A 13,888-nucleotide genomic window follows, 5' to 3' on the forward strand; every position below is an offset into this window, starting at 1 on the left:
TATTTCGTACACAAAATTTATTTTTTGTCACCCAAAATCAATTTCGTCTCGACGAAATGCACAAAATCAATTTCGTCTAGACGAAATGTAATTGCGACAACAAAGTTTATTTGGCGTGCCATACGAAATGAATTTTTATCAAACGAAATGGCGCACCAAATGTCCGATGGTAAATTCCGTCCAATTCACGCAATTCCGTACACAAAATGTGTTTTTGTTCATATGAAAATCATTTCGTCATGACGCAGTTTTATTTCGTATACGAAATTATTTTTTGTCACACAAAATCAATTTTCGTCGAGACTAAATGTAATTGCGTTCACAAAATTTATTTCGTTGCGATGCGAAAATCTATTCCGTCGACGAAATCATTTTGTGTCAAGACCACAAAAAAATTTCGTTGACGAAATGATTTTGTGTCAAAACACAAAAAAATTTCGTCGACGAAATGATTTTGTGTCAAAACACAAAAAAATTTCGTCGACGAAATGATTTTGTGTCAAAAGACAAAAAAATTTCGTCGACGAAATGATTTTGTGTTTTGAGTCTTTTTGACATAAAATCATTTCGTCTCCTCTGTCTCGAAGGGGACATAAGAAGGTCGCTGATTGGCTGCACCTTGCTCAAGCTGTTTTCGCTACGGGACGATCGATCACACTTTTTTCACAGCTCAGATTGGCATGTTGGTGAACTTATTAGCTTAGATTTCACGTTATTCATGCCTACATGAGCTGCATACAACTGCTCTAATCGGTAGGATGTGGACGGACATTGCATTCGTAAGTTGATCAGCTATGTTTTCGACTTCAAAATTACGTTGAAAAAAAAATGGGAATTCGTTAGTCGTTACCAAACTTGCATTTGCAAAAAGCTGTGTAACAATACTAGTCCCGTGTATTTAAGTTTATGTACTGTAGTCAGCAGACCATGGGGGGGGGGGGGGGGTTGGTCTTTTCTGCACACCTAAAAAGTAAAATGGTTATGAATTATACAGGTTGAAGATATTTAGGCCTTGATCTTAATAAATAATGTAAAATTCATTCCGAGCAAAATGCTGAAAATTTCATTGAAATTGGATGACAACAAAAGTTATTGATGCCTGGCCGTACACACCCAAGGGTTCATTACCGGTACATGCCGCCGCGCACAGAAAAATCAAGCCATAGAAGTCGTGTGTTGTGGACCCAAGAAGTGAGATCCCAGCACGCGCGACCCACTAGTTAGAAATCCACTGCCAAACGCGGTTCGTGGTGCAAGGTTAGTATACTAATACTAACCTCGCAATACGTGTGAGTGGGCCGTACATGCCGTATGAAACTCTAACTTAACGTTAGGCTACTCCACTCAGTGACTCACGCGTATTGCGAGGTTAGTATTAGTATACTAACCTCGCACCATTAACCACGTTTGGCAATGGATTTCTAACTAGTGGGTCACGCGTGCTGTGATCCCACTTCTGGTGTCCACAACACACAACTTCTAATTCTATTGCTTGATTTTTCTGTGCGCGGCGGCATGTAATGAACCCTTGAGTGACTAGGCCTAAAAAACTCAGGCAATGGTTCGTATAGCCAGCCATTAAACACTCCACTATAGCCTATAGGTGAAGCAGAGGTTAGCAGTAGTGAAGTGTAGTGGAGCTTACACGAACCATCGCCTGCTGTACTAGTATAGTTGTGGTAGCCTTAGCCCTGGCCCCACTCATTACTAGTTCGAGGTTAGTGGCTACATATAGTTGCTACAGTACATGCATAGATCTATAGTACTAACCTCGTACACCGAACTGCGTTGGCCCTGGATTTCTGTGAAGTTGGCAAACTTCATTACAATACAGAATTAATATTTGCCGAAACTCCTCGCTACTCACCGGGGCGCTTTGCGGTGAGTAGCCATAATACAAAAAGTCAATAGTATATTTTTAATTAGGCCTAGGCCTAAATCAAAATCATATTTAAAAAAAAGCAAATTTGATTACTTTGGAGTTTGGACTAGAAAGTGACTTTGCGTGTCTCTTCTTTTTACGCAAATAAAAGGAAGCCTGATGGTGGCACTAATAAATTTCACAGCCTTGATTCAGGCTCGCTTCAAATGCAGCTCCTCGGTAATTATGCCCCCGCAGACAAAGTCCGGAGGGGGCATTAAGCGTTGCCCCTGTCCGTTGATTCGCCCGCCCCCCCAATTGGTTTCCGCGCAATAAATCGAAATATATTTCGATTTATATATATTGATTTTTAAAAAAATTGGTGTGTAGGTACATGACACCATAGTACAGGCTAACTTTGAATTCGGAGTCTGCAGGTCCAAGGTCACAGCTCATGAAATATCCGAGTTGGTTTCCGCATGATGACTTATGAAATATTCAATAGATTTATAAAAATTAGGGTGTGTAGGTAGATGACACCATATACAGGCTAAGTTCGGAGTCGGCAGGTCAAAGGTCACGGCTCATTAAATATGCAATTTAGTTTCCGCATGATTACTTATGAAATATTCTACATATTTAAACGAATTTGAGTGTGTAGGTAGACGACACCAAAATACAGGTCAAGTTCGAATTCGTAGTCGGCAGGTCAAAGGTCACGGCTCATTAAATATGCAATTTAGTTTCCGCATGATTACTTATAAAATATTCTACATATTTAAACAAATTTGAGTGTGTAGGTAGATGATACCAATACAGGCTAAGTTCGAATTCGGAGTATGCAGGTCAAAGATCACAGCTCCTTAAAGATATCTTATGAAATATTCAACAGATTTTTAAAAAATTTGGGTGTGTAGGTAGATGATGATGCACAGCATTTTTACAGCGGCGTAACAGGGTTCGGTGGCCAGGGGGGGGGGGGCAAGAGCCAAAAATTTCCCGGTCATATCATGGTATGAATAGGCGTAATGGTGTAGTAAGGCGACTATTTTGAGAAGGCCAGAACTTACCTTTAAAAAAAGTTGCGAGCGAGCAATTTTTTTTATACCTTTTTAATACAAAAATCCAATTTTGTGATAGATTTTGACATGATATCCAGATAATAAATTTATTTAATTCTTCTCTCTTTAGATTCCTTTTTTGTCACGGTGGTCTGTACGCCACTGTGAAGAGGATTCTTTGCGGCAGTAGCGTGAAGAGTAAAAAACAAAACAAAAAAACAACGAGGAGCGCAGTATAGAACATGTGCCAAAAGGCTGCTTTATATATATAAGTCCTGAGCGAGCGAAGCAAGCGAGAAAAAAAATCAACTTTTCATGAGAATCTAACTTTGAGCTATTTTTTTAACATATTCAGTAATTAAAATCATATCCTACAATACTTTTCCAACAAAAAAGGAGGTAATTCCTCCTTTTTTTGTTCTTGGCTGTAGAACTTTTTGGGGCCATGGCCCAACCCTTCCATACGCAGTGCTGTGCGTTTGGGGTCCAGGGCAGAGCCCCAGGAACTTCTTGATATCAAAGCCATTTAAACCTTGCAGATTTCCCCAATTTTAATCAAATCGCGGGCATAATATAGCTTTTACACAACACATTTATTCAACCCAGTTGCGTAATGAACCAAATATTTTGAGGGGGCAAAACATAGAAATGTGGGGAAAATTTGTAAAAAGTCGCCAGTGTGCAAAGCGAGCTGGAAAAAATTGCCTATTGAAATTAAAATCTAATTATGTGATAGATTTTTCCATTATTATCAGCAAATAACACATTTCCTTGTTTTTATTCATTTCATTATACGTCATGTACGTTGTCTCCTATAAAATTTCTTTTATATCCTCTTGGGTGTGGAACCACGCAGGGGCGGATCCAGCTTTTTATAAAGGGGGGGTTGGGGTGGTATGCGAGGGAGCGTAGCGACCGAGTCCAAGCGAGCGGAGCGAGCGAGGGGGGAGGGTGTGGGAGGGGGGTGTCCCCCCTCCCACAGTAAGGAACATTTTTGAAAATCTGTGTGTGAAAATGGCGTTTTCTTGCATCTAAAACACCACTCTTTTTGGTATAGAGGTCGTTGCCAAATTAACCCCCATGAAAATTTGTAAAATTAAGGGGGGCAAGGGACTCTGTGACATTTGTTCGCCCAACCCCCCCCCCCCCTCCCCCAAAAAGAAATATTAATAATAATAATAATAATAATAATAATAAATGAAATAAGGCAGCCTGAAATAAATACATAGAAATAGAATAAAATAAAATTACAAGTTTAAAAAAAAAGATAAGATTTAAAAAAATGGTCCCCGGATTTTTTTTTTTGGGGGGGGGGTTGCAACCCCCCCAACCCCCCCTCTAGATCCGCTTCTGCCACGACCCCCCCCCCCCCCCCCGCCTGTATGGCAGTGATTGAACGTGATTGAACGGGGGCGTTATAGAGCCATTTGAAGATTATAAATGAAGAGCCCCTACTTTGTGGGGTCTGGGGCAAAGCCCCGGTAGCTTATTTGCATAAAATTTAGAAAACTTAAAGCACAATGTTGTATGCAGTCCATCTTTCTTCCCGCTCTTTAATTTCAATCATCAGCAGCCCGGTCGTGTTATTTTTTTTCTTGTTCCTTTTCTTTGTTTTCTAATTTAGCTCTTGACTAATTACATTCTACCTTCATTTCCCGCTATTGTTTGTCATTTTGTCATCTTTTAATTTATTTCCCACCGTGCTATTGCATTACATAGTCCCTTTTCTCAATGATTTGTTCTTTTTCAAATGTTAATTCTATCGTACATTTTCCCGCTTTCCTCCCTTTTTTTACTAAAAACAGTTTTTTCTTCGTTGTCTTTTTCCTTTTCTCTTTCCATTTCCCTTTCCTCCTTTTCTTTCCCCTTTCCTTCCCCTTTCCCTTTCTTTCTCCCTCCTTTTTTCTTTTTCCCGTTTTTTTTTTATTTTCCCGGTGAAATCCGCCAGGGGGGGCAACTTGCCCCCCCGCCTGTTACGCCACTGCATTTTATAGCACCATATATCTGTCAAAGAGATTCAAAGGCAGATTGGAGGAGCCAGCCAATCTGGGTCGCCTACAAGAGCGCGCACACAGAACTGTGACCCGCAGGTCTCTCCTCCCGATAACTGGTTGGGGGAATGCAGGTGGACCACTACACAGGGTCATTAAATATGCGAGTTGGTATCCTCATAATAACTTATAAAATTTCAACAGATTTTTTAAAAATTGGGTGTTTAGATAGATGACACCATAATACATGCAAATGAGCCTCGAAATTCGAAAATTATAATATTACATAATAATTCATAGAAAATGAATTATATTGTACACAAGTGGGATAAATCATTCAATAGTAATTGTAATGCACAGAATTATAACAAGTGTTGGTAAAACATCACAAAACCATTCATTTTAAAGTAGTAAAATAATTGAATTGACAAAGATTCTACCACTTCAGGCCATCCATAATTGGACTCGTACTCGTCGCTTTCAGACCCTTATCAAGATTTTGATCAATTCTCTCTCTAATATACGCATAGAATTTATAAAATCGTGTGTTTCGGTATCTAAAGAGTTTATTCATGATAATATTTTGATGGTGTTTGGAATCCTAAAAACCTGTATAATTATCATCATTTTAGGAAGAAAGCCTGTATGGTTTACTTAAACTATTCAAATTTTATATCTGGGGATACCCATCTCAATGTCCACATACATGTGATTTTTTTTTGTCATGAAATGAATTACTGATAATTTCATTTCCTCAGCAATTTAATGCCCATGTCTGCATGTTTGAGTATGTTTTATGCATATTTCGCCTCTGCTATTATTTTGATAGGATGTATTTCCAAATTCATCACAATAATTGTAAGTTTTATCATAATTTTACTTTTTGAAAATTATGCTATTTTTGTTCCACCAATAGTATCAATATGACGATATCAATGGATTCTAGTTAATCCTTTTGGGTAAGATTGGAACTAACTCTGTGTTTAATAGATAAAGATATATGACTATAACTTGTCCAGGTAATGAGAAATGGGCCCCTGCTGAGTAGGCCTAGAGTTTTTATGCCCCAGCAGACGAAGCCCGGAAGGGGCAGTAAGCGTTGCCCCTGTCCGTCCCCCCACTTGGTTTCTGCGCAATAACTCGAAAAATATTTAATGGATTTTAAAAAATTTTGGTGTGTAGGTAGATGACCACAAAATACAGGCTAAGTTTGAATTCGGTGTACGCAGGTCAAAGGTCACATCTCATTATATATGCAAGTCGGTTCAAAGGTCTAAATTTGTTAATTAATTATATATATGCATATTGGTTTCTGCATGATATTAAGTTCAATCATATTGAATGGATTTCTGATCGCGTTAAAGGGGAGTCCAGCCTTGGCCATTAAATGTTGTGTTGGGAAGGAGAAAAATAAATTAAACAGAATGGTGAAAGTTTGAAAGAAATCAGACAAGCAATAAGAAAGTTATAGCTGCTTTAAAATTGAGATCACTAATACTATGTAGATTTCAAATTGGCAACTGGATAAGTAAATTATGACAAGGGGCAAGGACAACTTTCCCATAGGCCATGTACTTTATTATCAGGGATTAGTGGTTTTCTCCTAAGTACCCATTCCCCTGGGGCAGTAATCTAAATATAACCCAGGTAGTATATTGTTTTATGTCCTCATGAAAGAAAAATATTAATTTGAAATAAAACTTTTGGGAAAAAAAATCACATTTTCGCCATAATATGAATTGGAGTACATGGAAGAGTAGTCCTTGCCTTACATCACTATGACATCCCATATGCAGCCAATTTGAAGTCTCCATGGGTACAGTGATTACCAATATTTACAACTTTTAAAAATTCATAACTTTCTTGTTGTTTGTCCAATATTGTTCAAACTTTCACATATCTACTTGTCTGATTTTTCTTTTCCTTATAAAAACAATTTTTTATTTGGGTTGGATTCCCCTTTAAGCGTGGGCATCTGTGTCCTTTGGACAAGTCAAATTTTCTTAATTATGTGTAATTGATTTTATGACATGTGTTTACATTTGCTGCAGATTCCCATTCAGCCGTTGGACTGAACCTGTACTGTCTGTAACACAGTATGGATGGTCAATATGAAGCGAGCTTCATTGAATTCCTCCAAGAGCTCTGTACTCCGTTCTGACCATTTTGAAGATGGTTGCTTTGACAGGACTGGGCAAGTGACTCGTCTTAGACAGGATGCTGTCCCAACCATGTTTGATTTCCTGCCTCGTCTTCAGAAGGTACAGTAGATCTATATCATACATGTGTTCTAAAGAAATATTTTCTCTGTATTATCTACCTTTGGTTTGATAGAACATTGCTTTAAATATTCCATTTTCAGTAGCCAAATAGAGATGAAAATTATCCTATTTGGGAGGGTAACCATGGACCTGGGCCTATACTGTGTATTTACAGTAAACTCTTACTAAATGAACAAATATATTAAAAATTTGGTTTACCCTACATAATAATCCTGGGCTACTTTGAGATTGCATAGCCCGGGGGGGGCCTTTTTGGTCCCCCTCTTCAGATCTCCATGCACTGTCGATCGCAACGAAAACCGATGCACACGTCACCATCAATGTAATCTGCAAGCATGGAGCTCGACATTTTTTTGACCGCGTCACTCGTTGACTTTTTACTTTTACTTAGTCTTGCGCAACTTTTGAGACCAAAATTGTGACCCCCAGGTACAGGGTTCCGAAATTACGCAACATTTCGTAACTGCATGCAGAACCAAAATTGCTCAAAAACGTGTATTTGTGTACAAATCCAATGCAAGTAGTGTTTTTAGCCAAAATTTATGAAATGTATCATATATTTCCTTTTACTGCTCAAAATCAATTAATTTTATCTTGTTTATGGTAAAAAAAAAACGTCTCCGACAATTTCCATTGAAAAAACAATAAAAAACAAAAAGTCGAAAAACACAGAAATACATAAGAAATTTAGAAAACAATAAAATACATAAAAAATGAATGTGATGTTGACAACTTTTTTAAAAATTAATTTAATCAGATGCCTATAAAGAGTAAGTGAAACAAAAATGAGCATTTTAGGGGCATTATTTTGTTAATTAGAGCAAACTTATGATTTTACGCATTAATTAACATAATGAGCAATGAGATTTTTCGCAGATTTTGATATCATGGTATTGTAGATAATGCCATGGGTAACTGCTGCTATATTAAATTGCGTAATGCAGGCGAGACTGCCAGAGGCGTTCCACTTGTTTTTCAATGAGATCACTTCGTGGTACTATTCCAATTATAAAAAGCAAAGATTTGATTATTTTCAACCAATCAGTGCAAGAATAATGATGCCTTTGTCAATTATGACTGAAAATAGAATTTCCATTGGATTAAATATGTATACAAAATAATATTTTTGAGCAGATTTTGATATTATGGTATTGTAGATAATGCCATGGGTAACGCGCGTGCCAATTTTCGTCGCGATTGCGAGATCAACAGCCGAGATCATAAGGGGGGCTGAATCAGCCCCCCCCCCCCGTCTTCTTAGGCGTCGAAATAGCCCAGTCTATTTAGGGTTAAGGATAAATCCCTAAATAATTCCCCAAATTCTATGATTTCTAAACAAATGTGCTCCTGAAGAAATGGTAAATCAAATTTCTACTTTTATGTATTTTATTGGTTCTATAATTCCATACGTATTTCTTTGTTTTGGGGCCTTATGTATTTTATAGTTTTTTTTCAATGGGATCACTTCGTGGCACTATTCCAACTATAAAAAGCAAGATTTGATTATTTCCAACCAATTAGTGCAAGAATAATGATGCATTTGTCAATTATGACTGAAAATAGAATTTCCATTGGATTAAATATGTATACAAAATAATATTTTTGAGCAATTTTCGGTCCAACATGAACTCATAAAATGTTGCGTAACTGCGTATCTGGGCGTCTCGAATTTTGTCTAAAAGCTCTGCGAGAATTGAACGAAAAAAAAAATTGTGGTACCTCGTTTCTCATTGTGGACTTATCGTGAAAAATGTGGATGGGGGGGCTTATTAAGCCCCCCCCCCCAGGGGCTAGATAGGGTTAATATATCATCATGAATATTTAAAAAAAAACATTTATTTTGTTGCAAGTCACTGGAAAAGGTTTGATTCCTAAATAAATATTATTCTTCATGTATTATCGAATATTTAATTGAAAAATTTAAAGCTATCTTTTCATTCTTCTATCTGTTTTTGTTCAATATTTCTTATATGTTTCTTTTTTTTAATTCATTCATCTCGTACAGAATTCACCCAAGCCAAGGAATTCCCCGAAAGAAAGACGTTTTGATTCAGCAAACAACCTCCCAGATACTGCAAAGTCTTCAGCACCTTCATTTCTCGAGGACCACTCCTACTCAATATCAGAAAGTCCAAGAGGGGTAAAGTGGAAGATAACAGCAATAATGGACTGTATTAAGAACTTGGAGAAGAGGCTGAAAACCACACACGAGAAGTCCCGCCGTGTACATTACTTGCTCTTAAGTTTGGACAAACATAACTTGCAAAACTTTACAACAAATAATTACCCCAATGTGCATTCTGATTATTTAAAATAGCTCAATGAAATAGTTTATCAGTGGGCATGTAACAAAAGTGAATTCATTAAATTTGAACGTGTTGCAAAAATGATGTCTTACAGTATATTCATTTTGACTTAGAATGTCAGAAGAGAAAAAAGCTTTTGAAAAGTAGGAATGACGGCAAGATGACAGAAGAATAGAACAGGATAGAGCAAGGGGGACAGATAAAGGACAAGTCCACCCCAAAAATTGTTGATATGAATAAAAAGATAAAAATCCAACAAGCATAACACTGAAAATTTGATAAAAAATCGGATGTAAAATAAGAAAGTTATGACATTTAAAAATTTTGCTAAATTTTACAAAAGAGTTATATGCACATTCTGTACACAGTCAGTATGCAAATGAGGAGACTGATGACGTCATCCACTCACTATTTCATTTGATATATAGAATAAGGTATATTCTAATTTTCTCCTTGTCATGTTAAACAAAATTTTATTCCTCCCTGATCATGTGGAATTAGCATTATTCAATACTTTTTTGGTTCAGTAAAGTTTGTCCTTATGGTAAAATCTGTAAAAAATGAAATATTGTATAATTCAAACAATAAAAAACAAAATAAACAGTGAGTGAGGGACATTATCGACTGTCTCATTTGCATGTCACTGAGTTGTGAATATTTTTGTTTTGTGAAAAATAAGTGAACATTTAAAATGCCATAACTTTCTTAGTTTACATCCCATTTTGATGACATTTTCAGCGTTATGCTAGTTTGATTTTTCTCAATTTAACTGAACCAACAATTTTCTTGGGTAGACTTGACCTTTACTAATGAGCTGTTGGATAGAGACAAAAAGATGAATTGAGATTGAGGGTGATAGAGAAAGAGAGACAGGTGTGGGGGAGCCTTTGATGAATGCCTGAGAAAGCGAACATTACCATAATTTTTTTTTGAGGATTTGGACAGTAATGAATAGTACATGTTTTTTCTGTTGGTATTTCTCAAAATATGTGTATGTTGTATGTAATGAAATGGGTATAATCCTTTTGTAAGATACACTCATTCAGAAAATATTAACTAAACAAAAAAAAAAGCCAAATTATATTTTACTTATTTTCAACTGTTCAGACACTCTCATATCAAAAGTACCCCCCCCCCCTCATTTCAAGGTATTGGAGAGAGAGATAGGTTGGATGAGAAATGGATTGGCTGTCTGCAGAAAAAAATGCAGGGGGAGCAAAACATTTTTAGGATATGTTCAAGGGAGCGAAGCGACCGAGCAGAAAAATTATTCTGGGGATATATGTGAGAGAGCAAAGTGACGAGAAGAACAAATGCAGGGGCCAAAATATTTCGAGAATATGTGAGAGGGAGCAAAGTGACCAAGCAGAAGTAAAAGGAAAGAGGGACAAAAATTGTGGTATGTGTGAGGGAGCAAAGCATCCGATAAAAAAAACCAGAAAGCAGGTCAATCAAAATATTTTTCGAATTTGTGCTGGTGCGCGACACGTTCACTCCCGAGCAATAGGGACTTGTTTAAAAATGGCATAGGAAATATGCGTTTTCTATAATCATGGTAAACTGATAATATGGTAGAATTTAGGTGTTGTAAGAGTTAAATTATGAATGAACTGTATTGGCTGGTTAGACATGCGCAGAGGATTATTTGTCTTTATCCATTTTTATTTTCACATTTTTTTTTGTTTGAATTTATTTTCCAGGGGGGTAAGCCCCCCCTCCCCCATTCCTGTGGATACCAATGGGGCGGGGGCTTGGAATAGTGCAAGTTAGAGAGGGTGAATCTGAACTTTATAGATATCAAAAGAGAAAGAAAGAATTGTAAAATGAAAATGAATAAAAACAAAGATAGAGAGGGGGAGAGTGAGAAAGCAGGTGAACTTTCGAGGGGCATTAAAAAGTCTCAGATTAAAAACAACATTTTGTTTTTGTAATTGTTTATTTTATTTACCCAGGGTCAGTCAAAATATTTTGGAATATGTGCGAGGGAGCGACACATTCACTCCCGAGCGGTAGGGACTTGTTTTAGGAAACATGCGTTTTCTAAGAATGGTAAACCCATATTTTAAGGTAAATTGCCAATTCGTCTACTGCCATACAGTCCACTCACCACATGGTCTACCTTCATTTTGTCTATAAATGCCATTTCGTCCAATAGCAATTTCGTTTACCACCCATTTAGTCTAATTCTATTAAGGCTAATGCCATCTCCATTAATCAGTTCGTCCAATGTTCATTTAGTCCAAGCCATGTTGGCTAATATCAGTTGGTCCAATATCCAAATTATCTACCGGATAATTGTCATTTCGTCTATCATTTCGTCCACCACCCATTAGGTCCAATAATCAGTTTGTCTAACAACCAAATCGCCCAGTTCGTCCAATTCTCAAATCGTCCAATAGTCATTTAGTCTAATAGCCAATTGGTCCAATAGCCATGTTGTCTAATACAAATATAATGCATCATCCGGGGGGGGGGGACAAAATGACTTCTTAAATATAACTTGAAATTCCTGAAGATAAAAAAATATATAACTAGGCCTGCTATCAGGAATGGAATGATGCGGTACAGCATGCAGCCTCCTACCCCCCCCCCCCCCCCCCGCTCTCTCTACCACATCACGCACACAAAAGGGGGAATTGGAGTGGTTAAAAATGATAAAATTGAAATAGGGTCCTTTGATTTGGAATTTACCCTCATTTCTTTTTTTTAACAAATGCACACCTAAAAAGGATAATCATCACTCATCATATAACAATGATAATAATTGTAATAATAGTAATTAATGATAGTACTAATAAACAAGAAATGTACTATAATAATAACGATAACAGCCTTGGACGGTACAAAAAAAATTAAAAAGAGAGAAAAGTGGGAAAGGATGGGGAGAACATTACATAAAAACATAAAATGTATTACAATGGAGCTTAAAAAAACACTAATAAAAGATTAATCAAACGACAGGTGTAAATTAATAACAAATCACAAGAGCAACAGGAGTCGAGGTAGCAATACACAGGCACCAAACTAGAAGGACTGCTAGTAGTAGACTATTCCTATTTGATTGTAGACGAAACGAATATTGACCGGGATGGCAATTGGACCCATTGATGATTAGACCAAATGATTGTTAGATGAAATGGGTTTAGACTAAGTGACAGTGGATCAACTGCAGTTGGACAAAATGGAACATAGACAAAATGTAAGTAGACTAAGTGGTCAGTGGCCATTTGCCCTTAGACCAATTGGCTATTGGACTAAATGGTAATAGACATAATGAAAATGGACAAAGTGGCTATTGGACAAATTGGCCAAAAATGCAATTAGACCAAATGAAAGTAGACAAATTGGTTATTAGACGAACTAGCTATTGGACAAAATGGTAATTGGAAGATGTGGAAAAGGAACAACTGATGGTAGATGAAATGACATACCATTTGGTGAGTGGACAAAATGGCAGTAGACGAAATGGCAATAAACCTATTATAGGCCTACGGTAGAATTTAGGTGTTTTACGAGTCAAATTCTGAATGAACTGTATTGGCTGGTAAGACATGCGGCAAGGATCTGTGTCTCTTATCCATTTTTATTTTTCACATTTCTTTTGTTTGATTTCAGTTTTCAGGGGAAGCCCCCCCCCCCCCCCCCCTCCTGTGGAAGCCAGTGGGGCTGGGGCTTAGAATAGTGCACGATAGAAAGTGAAAAACCGGAACTTTAGATATCAAAAGAGAAACAAAGAATTGTAAAAATGGGTGAGCTTTCGAGGGGCATAAGAAAGTCTGAGATTAGAAACATCATTTTTATTTATTTCTTTATTCATTTATTCTGTTTTATTTACCCAGGGTAGCCTCTTCAGTACAAAACTGCTTTACAAGAGAGCACTGCACATCTAAATGTATTTATCAGCATTAATAGTTTATACATAATTTTTAAAATGAGCGCGAAGCTCAGGATAATGTTTGATATTCCAACCAGAAAAATTGGCATTTTAAGCATATAATCCCCTGCCCCATTGGCATCCACAGGAGGGTGGGCCTTTCTGCCTGGAAACTGAAATCAAAAGAAAAGTGTGGAAAATGGATGAAAGACAAAGATCCTCTGCGCATGTCTTACCAGCAAATGCAGCTCATTCAGAATCTAACTCTTAGAGCACCTAAATTCTACCGTAGGCCTACAATATGTGTTTACCATGCTTAGAAAACGCATATTTCTTAAGCTATTTTTAAACAAGTCCCTACTGCTCAAGAGTGAACGAGTCGCTTCCTCACACATATTCGAAAATATTTTGACCTGCTTTTTTTATCGGTTGCTTTGCTCCCTCACATACCCCAACAATTTTATGTCCTCTACATTTCTTCTGCTTGGTCACTTCGCTCCCTCTCACATATTC

At 37.1% G+C, this 13,888-nt stretch overlaps 1 long non-coding RNA gene across 1 annotated transcript; it reads left to right on the forward strand.

Annotated features, from left to right (window-relative positions):
- Nucleotides 1-650: 650 nt before the first annotated feature.
- Nucleotides 651-10,080, forward strand: LOC135157643 (uncharacterized). Its single transcript, XR_010296628.1, has 3 exons — nt 651-779; nt 6,965-7,174; nt 9,201-10,080. It is a non-coding gene; the product is annotated as an uncharacterized LOC135157643 (long non-coding RNA).
- Nucleotides 10,081-13,888: the final 3,808 nt, after the last annotated feature.

The sequence above is a fragment of the Lytechinus pictus genome, chromosome 19 (genome assembly GCF_037042905.1).
Source record: "Lytechinus pictus isolate F3 Inbred chromosome 19, Lp3.0, whole genome shotgun sequence".
Lineage (NCBI taxonomy): Eukaryota > Metazoa > Echinodermata > Echinoidea > Temnopleuroida > Toxopneustidae > Lytechinus > Lytechinus pictus.